The sequence below is a fragment of the Hyperoodon ampullatus genome, assembly GCF_949752795.1.
Source record: "Hyperoodon ampullatus genome assembly, chromosome: 8".
In the NCBI taxonomy this organism is placed as follows: Eukaryota; Metazoa; Chordata; class Mammalia; order Artiodactyla; family Ziphiidae; genus Hyperoodon; species Hyperoodon ampullatus.
The window spans coordinates 10657284-10676203 of NC_136921.1; the positions used below are offsets into that span (position 1 = coordinate 10657284).

General features: G+C 39.2%; 1 pseudogene across 1 annotated transcript in view; it reads left to right on the forward strand.

Moving 5' to 3' along the window:
• The first annotated feature begins 809 nt into the window (after positions 1-809).
• Positions 810-18920, forward strand: part of LOC307057447 (large ribosomal subunit protein eL8-like) — an 80340-nt pseudogene continuing 62229 nt past the window's right edge. The window contains exon 1 of the transcript in view: positions 810-964. The product of the transcript in view is annotated as a large ribosomal subunit protein eL8-like (transcript). The remainder of the gene's footprint in view (positions 965-18920) is intronic.

Here is an 18920-nt window from a genome sequence, read left to right on the forward strand (position 1 = left end):
TTTTTAGTTCACACAAGTAACTTAAATGAACTGGGCTCAGTTATTTGTAAATTGAGACACAATTAAATTTTTCCTCCTCCTAAGGTTGATGTGAGAAGAGATTGAGATAATATCCATGTCATTATTAATGCAGGGACTGACACCTAGTGTGGGCTGCTATTGAGAGGGGACCATCTCCATCCATTTGTTTATCTATTCATTGGTTTATCCATTCAGCTGATCATCGGTTCACTTGTTTACTCATTAACTCATGTCCATAAATCTTTTAGCACCTATACTGTACATAAATGCTTTGTCAGCATAATGAGCACTAACACAATTCATTGTCAGTGTCAATAGTGTGCAAGTCCATAGCTGGACGACACTAAAAGCACTTGGTGGTACAGGGGAAAAAAATAAAAGTCTTAAATATGTCGCTGTTATTGGTATTAGTTATAGAAATTAATAGACAGGAGAGAATGAAAGATTTGAAGGTATTTTCAGAAATATCAATAAATACATGTTTTAGAAAATTATTTTTTGATAAATATTATATTTTATGTAATAAAAATAATTTCATATTTTAATTTTTAATATATTCAAATATAATGATTATTATACATTGCATTATACAAATATATAATTATTTATTACACTTAACAATATATTACAATGTTTTAATATAGTAAAATTGATATATCATATTTTTTGAAACACAAGCCCTTTAGTTTTAGTCTGAATTCTTCACAGATTTCATGCAAATGAGATTCTTCAAATTCTAGAAGCATTATCATGAATTGGAAAAAGTATTAATTAACTGTCACGAAGAGATGCCGTCTATTGAACCTCGACACACAGCATGGTCCCAGCGATTGAAGACAGCAGAAGCCAAGGGAGGAGGGCCATCAATCCCAGAAGGCACTGGGGGTGGGTGGGGCAAGGTTCGCGCAACACAGCGTTGGGGGCGCTGTAGCAATGAAAGCAGGTATGCCCTAAGCTCTCAGAAGCACTCATTTAATGCCTTTTCAAAGATGCATTAAACAGAGTAATTAAGTGAGCAAGACTCTGTGAACTGTAGATAACTCAGGCAGGAGGGGTGGAAGAGGGATTTGTAGGCTTTGGCAGGGATGACATATAGCTCCAGAAGATGAAGGCTGGCACATGATGTTCCTTCCTTTTGTGTCTACCAGGCTGTTACAGATCCAGCTGAGGTTGCATCACTTTATTCTGAGTAAATTATTCAATAGTTTAATTCTTCCTTTCACGTCCTGCACTTAAAACATAGACTAGGGCATTATGTGGCCTTAGGAAAATTGCCTTGTCTAGTTTTAACGATCCAGACTTGAAGGGACTGATCAGGTTTGGTCTGACCTGCCTTTCATGGTGCTAGCAACTAGATGACGGTTGAGAAATCCTATTGAGGTCCCGCTCCCGGGACTTCCCTGATGGAGCAGTGGTTAAGAATCCACCTGTCAATGCAGGGGACATGGGTTCGATCCCTGGTCCAGGAAGATCCCACTTGCTGTGGAGCAACTAAACCTGTGCGCCACAACTACTGAGCCCACGTGCCACAACTACTGAAGCCTGCGTGCCTAGAGACTGTGCTCCACAGCAAGAGAAGTCACTGCAATGAAAAGCCGGCTCACCGCAACAAAGAGTTGCCCCTGCTCGCCGCAACTAGAGAAAGCCCACGTGCAGCAACGAAGACCCAACACAAACAAACAAACAAACAAAAAAAAAAAGAAAGGAAAAAAAAAGATCCTGCTCCCTACAAGAACTTGGTTTCTGTGACCTCTTCTTGCATGTTTCATAGTCAGATGGTCCTTATTTAAGCGGGAACATGTGAGGCGATTGGCAAAAGGGAAACAGACTCTCAGATAATAAACACTGAGGAGAGGAACCGCATGGGCTCTCCAGGGACAAGCTCCTTGTTTTAGCAGCTCTGAGGATTCATGGACGGGCTCTGAGGACTGTGGTGGGCAGGCTTCTGGAGCATTCTTCCAGCAAGTACAATGACTCAAGTTTTGTGTGATGACTGACTGAGATGAGAAAAATAGACTTGGAGGCTTTAGGGAGGAGTAGCTTTACGCTGGCCCAGAGTGATTACTAACAGTATCAGAAATAGGGGCAGGTGTGGTAGATTGTACTGAAGAGATGGGCTGTGCTGGAGTGACAAATGGTCTTGTCCTGATGGTGACATTTGCTGTGCACTTGCCCTGTACCTATATGGACCATGCCTCCTGCACTTTAGCTCACTTAGATCTCACAACCACTCTTTGAGGTAGGTAGTAGTCGTATGGCATTTTCTTCAGGAAAGGAAAATGATACATAGGTTCATGTAATGCAATGAATAAAAGGCAAAATCAGAATTTCAACGCTGATCTAATGAATGCTGGAGAGCCCATCAAGCCATTTCTGTACATTCCTGTGAATATTATAGGAATTTGTTTGTGGAACACGGGTGTAGAATAGCTGGAAAATTCTCACCCTTGTGCAATGAGGTAATGACTCCTGACCTTCTAGAAAGAGGTCAAAGTTTTGATAGCATTCAGGGAGACAAACTTGTATGACGGAGAAGAACAAGAAGGAATCACAGCTCTGAAAATGACTAGCTGTCTGAGATGGTGTAGTTGTAAAGGACATAATAAAATAATTTTCTTCATATGTTAAAGATTAAATTATATATTAAATGCTTAGATCCATGTGTACTGAACTTTTCATATCACAACAGAATAAAGAGTGAAAATGAGAGTGGTTTAGAGTAAAAGCTGTTTCTCTGTAATTATTAGTATTTATTCCATATGTATTAGTTAATATTTACTTCTAATTTCAAGTGATAGAAGCTCAACTCAAACTTGCTCAAGTAAAATTCAAAATGACCATGGGCTTCAGGTAAGGCCAGAATACAAAGGTCAAATAATGCCACTCATTTCTCTTTCTCCTACTCTTCTTTGGTTTTCTCTTGGTTGACTTTATTCTCAGGCAGACTTTTGACACACAGTTCCAGATTAAAATGAGCAGATCTTTCTCAGTTGATCTAATGAAAGTCATAAGAAAGACCTAACTTGGTCATGGACCTACCCTGTGATGAGAGCCTGACCATGGGACATGGGGAGAAGGAAATTCCCCAAAGGAAAAGATTCCAGGCAAAGACTAATACACTAATACACTTGAGCCTTATATTTGGCAATTATGCAGGATAAGAGACTTATACCACCTAGTCTTTGCTTTCTATAAAAAAGTTTGGTATTGGATATGTGATAAATGGTGTAAATGAAGATGTTTCAGATATACCACCATTTGGGGAAGGTTTGGGGCAAGATCATCTTCCTGCATGAGATACTTTATTTGCTTCATATCAGTCAACAGCCAACAAGTCTTTATCAAGCAATTCCCATAACCTAAGAATCCTGTCCATACACAGTACAAATCAAATCATAGCACAGTCAATACCACGATAATGGAAATCTCTCCAGACAAGAGAGGCCCAGGCCCCCGCTGCAAGCACACAGTTTCAAGTGATATTCAATAACACCATTTCAGAGGTGTCCCAGAGCATGGGTTGTCTTTGTAATCAGCGGATGGCAGGTAATCTGTGTGAGGCAGATCTTAAGATGCTTTGTTTTTGTTTCTTTTTCCTTAGTGTCCTTCATTTGGGTGATTTCACTATTTATCAGCACTCAATGAGATTTTCAGTTGAGAAAGAACATTCTGGCAATAAATGAGGAATACATTGGAGGAAAGCAAGAACTTTTACTCTATCCAGAGTACATGCCAGGGGTCTGAAAGTAGAAAATATAAAGTGGCAGTGAGCATCCTGATGGTAGATAAAGTTCAGAGTTCATTGATAGACCAGGAGAGCTGGGGAAAGTGTGGATGGAGGTCTAGATTGGAGAAGGGCTGTCATTATGGCATGCAGGATTTCATTATCAGTGTGCAGACTTGTCCTGCCATCCTCGCCCTCCTTCTCCTGTGACCATGGCCCCTGGGTCTTAGCAGATCTGCCCCAGAAGTTGCACAAAGGCTGGGGCCACCATCCAGAGTTTCAGTTCTCTTGATGTCCATGTTTGGAAGATGTGCTTCCATTCGTTTTTTTCCATTCGTTTTTTTTGTTTGTTTGTTTGTTTGTTTTGAAGTACACGGGCCTCTCACTGTTGTGGCCTCTCCCATTGCGGAGCACAGGCTCCGGCCGTGCAGGCTCAGTGGCCGTGACTCACGGGCCCAGCCACTCCACGGCATGTGGGATCTTCCCGGACCGGGGCACGAACCCATGTCCCCTGCATCGGCAGGCGGACTCTCAACCACTGCGCCACGAGGGAAGCCCCTGCTTGCATTCGTTTTTGCTCATGGGTGTGTCTGGTCTGAGGATTTGCAATAGACAAGGCCATGATGCCACGCTGAGGTGACTCTGAAGAGGAGGAAGGAGAAAGCCATGCATTCTGTGTTTTCATTGCAGGAGTCACCTGGCCATGCAGCACTAGTCCCAAACCTCCTTATTTTTTTTTTTAACATCTTTATTGGAGTATAATTACTTTACAATGGTGTGTTAGTTTCTGCTTTATAACAAAGTGAATCAGTTATACATATACATATGTCCCCATATCTCTTCCCTCTTGTGTCTCCCTCCCTCCCACCCTCCCTATCCCACCCCTCTAGGTGGTCACAAAGCACCGAGCTGATCTCCCTGTGTTATGCGGCTGCTTCCCACTAGCTATCTATTTTACATTTGGTAGTGTATATATGTCATTGCTACTCTCTCACTTAGTCCCAGCTTACCCTTTCCCCTCCTCGTCTCCTCAAGTCCATTCTCTACGTCTGCGTCTTTATTCCTGTTTTGCCCCTAGGTTCATCAGAACCATTTTTTTTTTTTTAGATACCATATATACATGTTAGTATATGGTATTTGTTTTCCTCTTCTAAAGCTCCCTATTTTAAAAACACATGTTTTTATACAATTCCTTTACTCTCTTGAAGTAAAATAATAGATTGTGTAACCTACCTACACACAAACATAATTTCAAACATTTTAATGCCCTAACTCTACTTTGAAGTAGGCATAATTGGAAATTAACTCACAGTATTATATATTTCAACATATAACTGCTTAGGAATGACTATACTTGATGATAAAAAAGAAAAGAAGAAGAACAAACTATCACAGCTTTATAAAATGCTCCCTAGGGGTCGGTACTGCTTCTCAGCTGAGAGCCACTGGGCCAGTCCCAATGCTTCCTTTTAGAGATGAGACAACTGTACTGGGGGGTGTGTGTGTGTGTGTGGAGTCATTTCCCCAGGACACATCGGGAGGCAGAACCAGAGCTCAGGTCCCCCAGCTCAGGGCCGTGGTCCAGCATCAGCCCCACTTCCCCTGAAACCGACTCCTGGAGTAGAAGCCCCAGAGACAAACTTGGCCCATATTGAATACTGTTTATATCCATTGGGGTAGGAGAAAGGGCACCAAGAGGGAGGCAGAGAAGTCAGCAAGGCTGTAATCAGGCATATTCCAATGACCTTGAGAGTTCACTTCCTTATGTGTTCATTCATTCACTCACTCATTCATTCATTCACCCTGGACTTTCAGGACCATCTCTGCTCCTGTGGAGTTTGTATCCCAGTATAGTATATAATAAGTCAGGAGTTGATAAGTGCAATGAATAAAAGGGGTACTTGTGACAATTACAATTGGGATAATTAGGGAAGAGCTTTCTGTACAGGGGACATTTAGCTGAATCTTAATAACGTGATGGAACCAGTTAAGCTAACATCTGCATTCCAGGCAGGGAGACCAACAAGTTATAAAGGCACTGAGGTAGGATAGAACTTGTCACTGATAAGAGCTAGAGTAAAGGTGGTGGATATCATTGTCTGTTGTTTTCCCTACCAGCATTCCAGAACTCTCTCCTCTCCCTGCTCCTCCCCCCCCAAGGTTGAGCATATAACCCAATTTTGGCCATTTACACCCTCTTCCTACAGACTTTGAAACTAAGACCTCTGGGCCACCCTGGGTAGCACCGGCTTTCCCAGAACTAGTTGTACAACTTCCTATTTAACTAAATGAGTACTTCGAGAGCATTCCAATAACTTATTTTTGTGTGTAAGTTAGCTAGTGCTGACTTCTGTTTTTTTTTTTACCACAGAATTGCTAAAAAAATAATCGCCTGCTATACTTAGGTCACCTTTCATGGAGATGCCTGTAGATAACTGAGATTTAGCTTGATCCATTAGTAAATAGAAAAGAGTAGTTGCATGCTATATTATTAGGCAAGATGGAAGTGGTTGGTTCATCACAACAGATATTAACAAAATCATAACAATCATTACCAAATAACAGTTTAAAGCTAACAATAACAAATTTTCTAGATTTGCTACCACTTTACCATAATGTGGGCACTTTGTAAACATTGCTTCTGTCAGCTTACTCTATATTAAGTGGCAAGAATTTTTTTAGAACTGGGTCATCTCTGCACTAGACTTGTTTTCTGTGGAAATGCCAGCCAAATAATCAAAGGCAAATTGAATCAATTAAGTGTATAATAGGCCAAATTTATCCTAGGAGGCCTGTCGTACTCAAGAGATGATTTGTTTGCATTTTACTTAGCAAAAAATAAATGTTAAGACCATACAACAAAATGTCAGCTGGCTTTTCTTTGGAAGATAACCAGAGACCCAGTGCCCACTGGAGATGCGTGTGGCAGCTATAGGTGTGTGGGAAAAGCCTTTCATGGTCCCTGGACCTGCTTGGAGTGCTTTCAAAGAGAATCACCAGATAAGCACTAAGAGCTTTTTAAAAAGCAAATTTCTAAATCATTATTTAAAGTAATATTTTAACCTACCACATATACTTTGGGAAGTAGTCACTTGCATACCCATAATTACTGCTCCAATTTTGTCTTTTTTTATGCTTTCTTGACTTAACACCTTTGTCTTTTCTACTTCTGTATAGTCTTTTCAAAACTAAGAACCTCTTTTTCTTTTATTAATTTTCTTCTTCTTTGCTGGTTCCCTGGGTTTAAGGTTGCTCTCAGGTATTTTACTGTAAGTGATAGAACAAAGTCTGTTAACTTTGTAACACTTGATTTCCAGTTTTCTTTAATTTTTGAATCTCCAGTAGCATGAATATTTCTCTTGCTAATTTTTAAAGTGGTTTAAATCTTTTTCTGACAATGAATGTATATTTCCCGAAATAGGTTTTTACTTTATACTTAATTTTATGCCTCAATCAGCCGGTTGTCTTCAGACTTCCTGCTGTTTCCCTTTCCCCTAAACTTTGTCCTGGTTTCTACCCATTTCTTATTCATCATCATTCTCTCTGTCTCTCTGTCTCTCTGCCTCTCTCTCTCTCTCTCTCTCTCTCTCTCTCTCTCTGTCTATATATATATATATATATATATATATATATAAAATCCCCTTTTCTGACCAATAAGGCAAAAGGAGCCGGCTGTTCTCAAGTTTTTTCTCTTTACGACACAAAGTTGCTGTAGCAGCAGAGACAGATGTTTCATCAGAGAAGTATTTTGCTGTTGGCATCATCCAGGGCAATGCAGTTTACGTCAATGAGTTCAGTTAAAGTAGTTTGGACAAATGTAGTGCTAAAAGCAATTCAAATCACTTTCTTTTATTTTAACGTATATAGTCTCCAGAAAAACCAATGAACTAGGTGTTTTTTTTGTTTTTGTTTTTGTTTTTTTTGTGGTACGCGGGCCTCTCACTGTTGTGGCCTCTCCCGTTGCGGAGCACAGGCTCCGGACGCGCAGGCTCAGCGGCCATGGCTCACGGGCCCAGCTGCTCCGTGGCATGTGGGATCTTCCCAGACCGGGGCACAAACCCGCATCCCCTGCATCGGCAGGCGGACTCTCAACCACTGCACCACCAGGGAAGCCCGAACTAGGTGTTTTTATATCTATTTCAGAGTGTTTAGCTATAGCGCCTAAAAGGTCACTTTTGGTCAAGGTGTCTCAAGTGAGTGACCAAGATTCTGGCCTAGAACTCAGGCCTCTCAAATTGTATTTCTCAGATTGTATTTCAAGGCCCCCTGCTGGGGGCCTTGGACAACGTTCGACAGCTTTGTGGTTACATCGTGGCTTGACCACTCATTTAGTTTTGTGTATTTGGGTAAGTTTAGTACCTTATTTTCTGCATCTTAATACTTTCCTGAGGAACTGTTGAATTAGACATAATGTCAATGGAATGCACATAGTATGTGCTTTAAAAATCATGGTTATTTTTATTGTTAGTACCAATGTTAGCTTTAGGATAATGTTTCCCATCACTTGGGGTTACTCAATGCTTTTGTTTAACAATAGGAGTACAACCTAAGTTAATTGTTTCCTTGCTCCTGAGGAAGTTTAAATATCGTTAAAGATATTTTGAACGACGACTTCTGGTTAGAAAGTTGGAGACAGAAAAAAAAAAGAGTGGCCAGCATGTCTGGTACAAAGGGAGTGAAAAAATAGAAGAGGCCAGAGAAGGGGCAGGGAGCTGGGCCACGTGGCCTGGTATGTTTTAACAAAGGTATGGCTTTTATTCTGGATAAAATCAGAGCATCATATATTTTTGAGAAGAGACACACCATGATACAAGTCATGCTTTTGAAAGGATATCCTTGATTTCCCATTGCCTTTCCTGTGAAAAGGTAAAATTCGGTAAGGCTCAATGTTATTCAATATCAGCCTACTCAATATCTACGTGGATCTCTAAAGAGCATATGGAGCTCAACATGCCCTAAACTAACCTCCTGGTTTCTGCGCCCCTCACACCTGCTCCACCCATGTCCTTCCTCACATGGTTGCTGGTACTTCCATCCTGCCAGTTGCCAAGGCGAAAAGCTTTGGAGTCATCCTTGAATTCTCTCTTTCTGTCATGCCTCATATAAAATCCATCAGCAAATCCTATGGGTTCTGCCTTCTCACCTGGATTATATCATAACCTCCCAGCAGGTTTCTCTGCTTCTATCCTTGGCCTCCCAAATCCAAGGGAAAGACCTCTGCTATACTATCCTCAGGAAAGACCATGGGAGATCAAGGATATCCTTTCAAAAGCATGACTTTTATCATGGTGTACCTCTTCTCAAAAATGTATGATGCTCTGATTTTATCCAGAGTAAAAGCCACACCTTTGCTAAAACATACCAGGCCACGTGGCCCAGCTCCCTGCCGCTTCTCTGGCCTCTTCTATTTTTTCACTCCCTTTGTACCAGCCATGCTGGCCACTCCTTGTTTTTCTGTCTCTAACTTAGATCTTTGCTCTAGCAGTCCAGTCTGCCTAAAATACACTCTTGTCATCTCAAATATCCACCTAGTTGATTCTTTTATGTGAGTGTGTGTGTGCACACATGTGTGCATATACACGTGTGTGCATAGATATATGTGCATATATGTATACACAAAGTAGCTTTATTGAGATATGTAATTCACATACCATACAATTCACTCATCTACTGTGTACATTTCAATGGCTTTATATTCACAAAGTTGTGCAACCATCACAAAAAAAGACTTCTCATAAGCATTAGTAGTCACTCCCTATTCCCTTCCACCACCAACCCTAGGGAACTACCAATCTGCTTTATATATTTATGGATTTGCCTATTATGGGCATTTCATACAAGTAGAATCATGTAATATGTGGCTTTCTATGACTGGTTTCTTTCACTCAGCATAATGTTTATCAGTACTTTTCATTACTGAATAATATGCCACCATACTTTATTCATCCACTCATCAGTTGATGAACATTTGTGTTGTTTCCACTTATTGGCTATTATAGACAATGTGGCTATGAACTCTCATGTACAAGTTGTTCTGTGGACCTATGTTTTCATTTATCTTGGGTTTTCACTTCTCTAAGAGCAAAATTGATGAGGCATATGGTATCTATGTTTAACTTTTAAGGAACTGCCAAGCTGTGTTCCAAAGCAGCTGCACCACTTCACATTTTCACCAGTAGTGAATGAAGGTTCCAATCTCTCTCCATACTCACCAACACTTGTTATTTTCTGTCTTTTCATTATAGCCATCCTAGTAGGTATGAAGGAGTATCTTACCTGGTTTCGATTTACATTTCCCTGACGACTACTGATGTTGACCATCTTTTCATGCGCACTTGCTGACTCTTTGGAATCTTTGTTCTAATTACACCTTCTCAAGGAGGTCTATCATGAACACCCTGTTAAAAACTTCTACTAGGCACCAATCCCTACATTTTCAAATACCTTCTTTACATAGCCTTTGTCATCATCTTAAATATCACATGATTTATCTATTATATATGTTTATTGTATGACTTCCTCACTTTACTCTGATCCAACTGTGAATACTCAGCAAGAGCAGGAAGCTTTGCTTTGATCATTGATTATATCCTAAGTGCCTAGAAAAGTGTCTGAGAAATAGAAGGCACTCAATAAATATTTATAAAACTAATGAGTGAATGGAGAGAAAAATCAGGCCCAGAACAGACAAGGCAATAATTATGGAGACTGGGTGGAATAACCATTGCTTTTGCCTCATTTTCATAGGTGATGTGCCAGGAGCTTTGCCACTCTTTGGGCTTGTCCACTTTTTAAATTGTTGTTTCTGGACTGCCTTATCAAAAGTATTTAAGGACATGCCTAGAACACATAAGCACCCTGATAATAATTTTAAAAAGATTTTCTGGAAGTTTCTCTTTTGTATCTTTGATTCTTTGTACCTGTGACTTGGCTACAAGATGGTTTGTAACTGACAAGAATTTTTCATTTCCATTGAAACCATACCAAGACTGACAACCTTGAACCATCATTTTTACCTTAGATGTGAGGCATTTTATTGATACAGCTAAAATATTCATTAGAGACTATGTTTTAGTCAGGGCAAAAATGGAGATGGAGTTGGGGAGGACGGCACTTATAAACTGGCTATGAATACTAGAACTTAGAATAAAATGCTGTTGTTGACTAACCAGTACCTCTACCTATATGGACTTACAGACATAGTAGCACATGTGCTCAGATGGTGTGGTCCTGATAGCAGCTACGGGTTTCAGTACATTCTTCTACTGCCTTTTGCTTTTGCAAATGAACCTACTCCAGTGAACATTGGTGTTTATATGGAAACACGTGCATCCTAAAAATAGTGATGACTACCATCTGAATCACCATCTTCTTAATAAAATTCTTAATGACTCTTTAATGCTATTAGGAACAAAACATGTCTTTCCCTCATAACTGAGAAAAGATTATGTATAATTAGTTTATTAGTGAGGATACCTTTCATCTTCTATACACAGTTATGAGGATAATAGCTTTTTGGGGAGTCCTGTATAGTTTTTTAAACATCTTCTTTGGCATAATCATGCTTAAGTGCTACTTGAACTGTGAACTCAGCTAATTTATCTATCTAGCATACTTTGCTAGGCTCTTTTGTAAGCATTTCAGTTTTGGCATCAGAATAAAATAAACAAACAAAAAAAACCCCCACAGTTGTATCTCAGAGATGTAATGGAAAAAGAAACAGAGTATTATGGCAAGCAATGTCTTTGGAATTCTTGTTTTATAAATAAATATCCACAAAAACATACAATTTTAGATTTCCACGTTAAATCCTCATTCACCTGTGGTCTTGCTCTGATTATCACCATCAACTCTTCAGTGTAAACAGTAGAGCAAGAGCTATACTGCAGAATAACCAGTGGAGAAATAGTTACTGATGGGAAGTACTGACCAAGTGGGCATGAAAGTGAATGGTAGAGTTATTAAGCACAAAACTCAAGGAAGGAAAGACTCATCAAGCTTCCTTCCTCAGATATAATGTGGGTCTAGATTTAGAGGAACCATCTCACCTCAGTGGTGTAATCCAGCTTTTATCCTTTGTGTCCAATGGAAACACCAAGTTGGAAAACTTTGAATAAACAATTGAATAATTAAGTAAGCACTACAGTTACAAAGGTCACATTGAGGCAAACTTCTCCTATCCTGGGAATTTTTTGCTTTTTCCACTGTACTCATTTGCCATCTGGATAGCTTCCTTAAAGCTTTTAAGAGCACCAACTAGGAAGACATTATAAGCAATGTTTAATCTAAATATCTATGTGTTCACATACTTTGTGATTTGAGTGTTGCTATGATTGACGATCAATTCCAGCACTTCCCCAATCCCTACCACTGAATAGTTTTGTCTTTATTCCATAGCATCTTGACCAGACCCATGCTTGATCAACCAAATTTATTTTTCTTTCTTCCAAGGACTTCATCCTGGTCTTACTTGGTTCTTGAGGTGTGACCTGCCTTTTGAATGGAGGTAAACCAGTCTCCTCTTATCATACCAACAGTAGGAGAGAAAACAGAGTTGCCTCACTCCAGTTCAACTTATATTTCCTTATCTCTTGATGAAGGTAAAATACGTCTAGTCCTGTGGGGAGTAAGGTATCAAACATTATCCTAGTATTATCCTAGTGTGTTACTTTACCTTTTTCTCTAAGGATGGAATTTTGTGGCAAGATATAGGGGCTGTGATTCTCCAAAAATACTAAGCTTCATTTTAGTTTCTGTAGTCACTTGTCTTCTCTTCATAAGCTTACGGCATTTCTTCTCTTCATAAGCTTGTGGCTTCACAGTTACTTTTCTCATATTTTCCTTCTTATTCAGTGGTTTAATTCAATGGTCTATGACATATTTCCAAAGAAGGTCTAATAATATCTCCATCTGACCTCCTCTTTGGTGATGTGAGCTTCTTGCTTTCTCATTAATGAGTGGACTCTAAATCCTTTCCACTTGAAACTGGGCTGACCTCAGAGACTCAATTCAAATTCTATTTACAGAAAAAATATCAACAAAATATATGAGATCTAAGATTACAATGAGCAATAGCACATGGTGGAAGTAAGACTGTATGATTCTTAAGACTAGGTCAGAAAAGTCTTAGGGCTTCCATTTGGGTCTTTTGAAATGTTTCCTCTCCTGATGTTTCTTCTTGAAACCTAGCTTTTCTGTTTCAAGAAGGCCCAGCTACATGGAGAGAACATATATAGGAGTTCTGGTAAACAATCCCAACTGAGGGCAGGTTGCTGGTCACCCCTGCATAGTGTCAGACATCTAATTGAAGTAACCTTCAAATGATTCTTGTACCTGGCCGTACAAGAGTCATGCCTAGTCAATTCAATATTCTCAGCTGTGGCCCAAACATCATGAGAGGTGAAGAGCCATCCCTTCTGTGCCCTTCCTGAATTCATGACCACAGAATCTGTGAGCATATCAAATGGTTGTTGCTTTACACCACAATGTTTTATGAGTGCGTTTAATGCAGCAATAGATAATTGTAACAGAATTCACCCAAGAACAGAGTGTTCCCATAACAAAAACTTAAAACTTGTTACTGTGTTTGAGATTAGGTTGCAAATGGAAAACGAAAGAGTTTTGAGGCTTCTGTTAAGAAAATTTGGAAGGACGTCAAAGAATATATTAATAAAAGCTGGAAGGTCAGTAAAATTATGATGAGAAATTAGAAAAAAGTCTGACAACACAGTTGAGTATTCAAATTATCATGTGGTGATATAGAAAATAGAAAATAAGCCTAATAAATTCATGGGTTTCCTAATGAAATTTCCAAGCAGAATATTCAAACTACCAACTTGCTTCTCTTAGTCATGCATCATAAGATGTAGAAAAAGAGAGAGATAAGGTAAAAAAGGAAATATTTAGTTTTCAAGAAAAATTTAGTAGAAAGATAAATAAAACCGTGACTTTCTGGGTTGGAAAATTTAATTGAGTTTAATTCCAAGCCTCTCCAGATGGCAAAAGATTTTCAAAGTAAGGAAAGAACTCATGGCAAAGATCAAATTCAGAGCACTATCAGGAAAATAGTCTTGGAGTAAGGGTGAAGCTAATGGTGTGACTGTAAAACCTTTTGTAAACTATAGAAAGGATTTAAGATAGTGCCTCAGGGGTCCTTTCTGATGGCAAAGGCCTCCTAACCATCTAAAGGATATACCTTGCAGACACTCTCTGGTAAACAATCTAAGGGAATTATCCCACTGCAGCTTCAGAAGGGGCCATGGATGAAGAAAGTCTATCTCAAAGAGATGATTGAATGTTAAGTTTTTTGAATGGCTTGAGCAACAAAAGATAATTCACAGAAACCCCATAACGTTTTAAAGAAATTATACTGGCAGAAACACCATTAACGCGGGCTAAAAGGGATAGAGACAGTACAAAATGAGAAGTTCTTGACATCTTTAATTCCACAGGCAGGAAATACTATAAAAATAATGACTCCATCAAATACAGGCTATTATTTAAGGCAAAAGCAGGATGATCCACAGCCTGGAACCAAGATCCTAGAGGACAGAGCCAAGAGACACAGGAATAGAGACAGAACCATGAGTGGTCTTGTTGAGGAAGTTTCCAGTTGATAGACCTGGCAGGCTCCCTTTTCAGTGGCTGTGAAGGACCTAGGACTGCAGAAGGAACATGTTTACTGGCTTAGAGGATTCACCATTTCAGAGTCTGGATCTTACTCCTTTCCAGAGGCTCACAAATTGGACTCTGTGGGCTTGCAGAGAATAGTTTCATTTTCCAGGGGCAGACAGAACATTAGCCAAACACATTCTATTGATTCATAAAATTAGAATTCTGATTCATCGATTTATAGTGAGAAATCACTCACTGGAATTTGAATATTTAAAGACTACAATGGTCAGGAAATTCCCTCTCTATTGGCAAAGTCTTTCCCACAGTAATATAGGGCATAATCTGAAGTCTCAGTATGCCGAAATCAGGAAAAAAAACTGTGTATGGTTGATTGGAATTAATTATATGGGCTGAATACACAGTGACTTCAGGCTTCATCTCATCTTATAATCTCATAATAGAGGTGGTTTTATACTGTCTTCTGGGCTATAGCTCATTGTCATTGTCTCAATATTGGCAATGCCTGCCAAAAGGACTTGAACATGGAAATTACAAGGTTAAATATTCCTTCTCTCTATGCTGTGCTTGAGTGGAAGCTGCAACTTTCATTTACTCTGCTTCCAAGACTCATCATATTCCCCTAATGATTAAAACATTCTTCTTTTAGACATGTCAATAAAATCAGTCAGGCTACACTGAAGATTTTCATGTCTGGGGACTATTCTGTATTCTTAAAGTGTATTTACACTTGTATTTTTCTTTCTGTTTTGTGTACTTCACTAATACTTCAAAAGCTTTCATTCACTGCCTGTCCATAAAGTTATACTACACTAGGGAATGATCCATATATCTATGATCCATTGTGTCTATGAAGTATTCTGCACTTCTTAAATATTAATTCAGATGTGATGTCATAAAACTTTTTCCTAGCAGCCTGGCATTCTGTAATTTTTCTTACAAGACTATACCCCCAAATTACTACTTATTTCTTCCCTAATCAAGTCAACCATTGATACAGTTATGATACTGGTGTGTCTTACTCTTTGAAATTGCCTCATTTCATTGTGATTTTGTAATATCTGTAGTGAAATATTATTTTCCAAATCCCTTTGTTTACAAGCATTGGAAATCCACTTTCCAGTAGATACTAAAAAGAGGAGTTTATTGTTTTTGTAATGGAAGGCTTGATCCTGGGCCTCAGATTCTGTCATTGCAATGCTGGATAGTTCTGTTCTTTTATTTCATTGATCTCATTTGCTGATACTATAGATGACTTCATTCATGTAGCTTTGGAAGATGATTCTAATGAGTCTCACATTACATCATCTTTATGGCCTCATATTTTAGAGGAGGAACAAAATTATCTCTCCCTCTATGCATACATAATCCAAGTTTTGTAACTTGCTCTTATCTTTGAGCTAATTTTTCTTTGACTAGCGGAATGGAATGCTTTAACTGGCCTGTGTAGGCTGCTCATGGATTATTGGAAGGCAAACTATGAGAGCCACACCAGAATCCATGTAATTTGAAGAAGTGGTTTCCCAAGGGCAGATTGGACTTTTACCAGATAAATAGTGAATGACACTCTGGGAATGATATTAACAGACAGCCACATATTTATATACATATGCTATGCCCTGTAATAATTACAAAGGCACTTATGGTTTCAGCTTTTGCCCGATGTATGTGTAATATGTTAAAGTAATTGTGAAATTATCTGAAAACATAATATGTGACCAAAACAATGTTCTATTATAGGGATTGGCAAACTATAGCTCATGGGCCAAATCTGACCTCTGCCTGCTTTTGTAAGCAAAGTCATATTGGAACACAGCCATGTCCTTTACTTTATTGTCTGTGGCTGCTTTCACTCTACAACAGATTGGATAGTTGTGACAGAGACCACTTAGTCTGCAAAGCTGAAAATATTTACTCTCTTGTCCTTTACAGAAAAAGTTTTCTGACTGCTCTTCTATTAGAAAGATTTCCTTGTTCAATTGAGTACAGTAAATCCCCTACATACGAACCTTCAAGTTGAGAACTTTCAAAGATGTGAACGTGTGTTCATATGTCCAGTCACGTAAGTTAGTTCACGTGTCTGGTGTACATTTTCACGTGGATGCATCCTCTAGTGGTTGTGCTTTTGTGTACTTTACTGTACAGTACTATTGTTGTGCAACACGAGGAGCTTACTAATGAAGACCTGATGGAATTGGAGAAAGGATGAAGAGAGACAAGAGAAAGCAGTAACTGAAGAACTGAAGAGATTCATGATACTGGAAATAGCAAGGGGATTTTCTTTATTTGAGGAGGCACTGTTAGTTTTTGAGGCACAGAACCCAAACGTAGAATATTACACGAAGTTTGCATCAGCTGTTTAGAATGTGATCCAGTGCTGCCGTGTCATCTATGAGGAGAAAAAAAGAGCATCACTGGATCGTTTTTTAAGGGAGGTAGATAGAATTGAATCCAGCCATCAGTGGAACCAGAACCTGTGCCATCAACGTCAGGCATGAGTGAAATTGCATCTTGCCCTCCATCTCCTATGGCTGATGATCCTTCAGCTCTACCATCAACCACCTCCTCTCCCTCCTCCAGTCAGTAACTCTTCTTGCCTGTTAGTTCGATGCCAGCTCCTGTATGCCAGCTGTTGTACTGTATTACTGTACTTTTCAAGGCACTGTACTGTAAGATTAAAAATGTTTACTTTTTGTGTTTGTTTTTTTAATGTATTATCTGTGTGAAAAGTATTATAAAGCTATTACAGTACAGTACTATATAGCCGATTGTGTTAATTGGGTACCTAGTCTAACTTTGTTGGACTTATGAACAAATTGGACTCACCAACACACGCTGGGAATGGAACTTGTTCGTATGTCAGGGACTTATTGTAATCTCTAACTAGTAAATAAGACCAGGAAGAGGCAGTTGATTAGTTTAATCATCTGAGTCAACGGAGGTAATTGATACTGGAATATATCTTACAGCAAATCTATCTTTAGATTCATCTGGGTAAACTGAGATTAATTCGTTGAGGTGAATATTTGTTCTTTCTCCCTCTCTCATCTTAGAAACGAAGTCTGTTCTGAGACATTTCCAGAAGTAGGGACCAATGGATGGGGAGTAGACATTTTCTGAATATTGCCACGTGCAGAGGATGTAGAGATACTTCCAATGGGTTTTAGATGATATCTTCAATAAAATCATCTGGGGATTAATCAGAATGGAAATGGCATCTGGAATTTGTCAATTCATTAAATTCCACTTCACCAGTTAATTTCATCTTAGTCAGCTTGGGCTGCCTTAACAGAATACCATTGGATGGTTAGTTTAAACAACAAAAATTTATTGTTATGGTTCTGGGGGCCAAAAGTCCAAGATCAAGGTGCCAGAAAGATAGGTTTCACTTTGAGGCCTCTTCCCTTTGCCTGTAGGTAGCCATCATCATGTTTCTGTGCTCACATGACCTCTTCTTTTTGTGTGGGCAGAAAGAGAGGAAACAAGCTCTCTGGTGTCTCTTATATAAGGGCACTAATCCCATTATGAGGGCCCCATTCTCATGAGTTCATCTAACCCTTATTATCTCCTAAAATCCCCATCCCCAAATACCATCACATGGGGGCTTAAATCTTCAACATATGAATTGTCAGGTTGGGGGAACACAAGCATTCAGTCCATAACATTTCCAGTGTCAAAATTTTGTATGTGCATGTATATAACTGGTGATGATCCATGGTCAGAAAAATGGAAAGAAAGTTACTTTAATCATTCAATAACTATTAATCAAACGCATTAGATTTTTTAGTTTTTATCCTTCACTAATATACCTTTCTTGACCTCAAAGGTCCACAGTGAAACTCAGAATTTTTTCAACCCAATTTGGTGCACATAGAGAATGATATATTCATTCCATAATAAAAACTAGAAACTTAGAAGTCAACCTTAATACCTCCTTCTCACATCTGCCAAGACTTGTCAATTTTACATCCAAAGTATATCTCAAATCTGTCCATGTTTTACTATCTCCATCACCAGCACCTGAGTCAAGGAAACCAGGAAAACATCTCTTGTCTTTGCTATTTGAAATAGTCTCCAGACTACTCTCCCTTCTCTCATTCTTATGATTTCCATTTGTTTATCTGTTGGGCAGTCAGAGTAAGTCTTCAAAACATGTCAAAGATATCTGATTACATTACCTAACTACTGCAAACACTACTTTGGTTGTTCGTTGTTCTTCAAGGCTGAGCATGGCCTTCTAAGCCCTGCTTTGTCTGCCTCCACCTGCCCTTGAATCCTCTTCTCATCCTCACTCTCTAGGCACACTGGCTAGCTTCTTATTCCTTATCTCCCTCCACTTTCTTCCTTTCCTTACTGTCTTAGTCCATTCAGGCTGCTATAACAAAATGCCACAAACTAGGTGGTTTATAAGTTATGGAAATTTATTTCTCATAGTTCTGGAAGTTGGGAAATCCAAGACCAAGTTGCTGGCAGGTTCAGTGCCTGGTGAGGCTGAGCTTCATCACTGACAGTGTCTTTTCACTTAACCTTACATGGTGGAAGA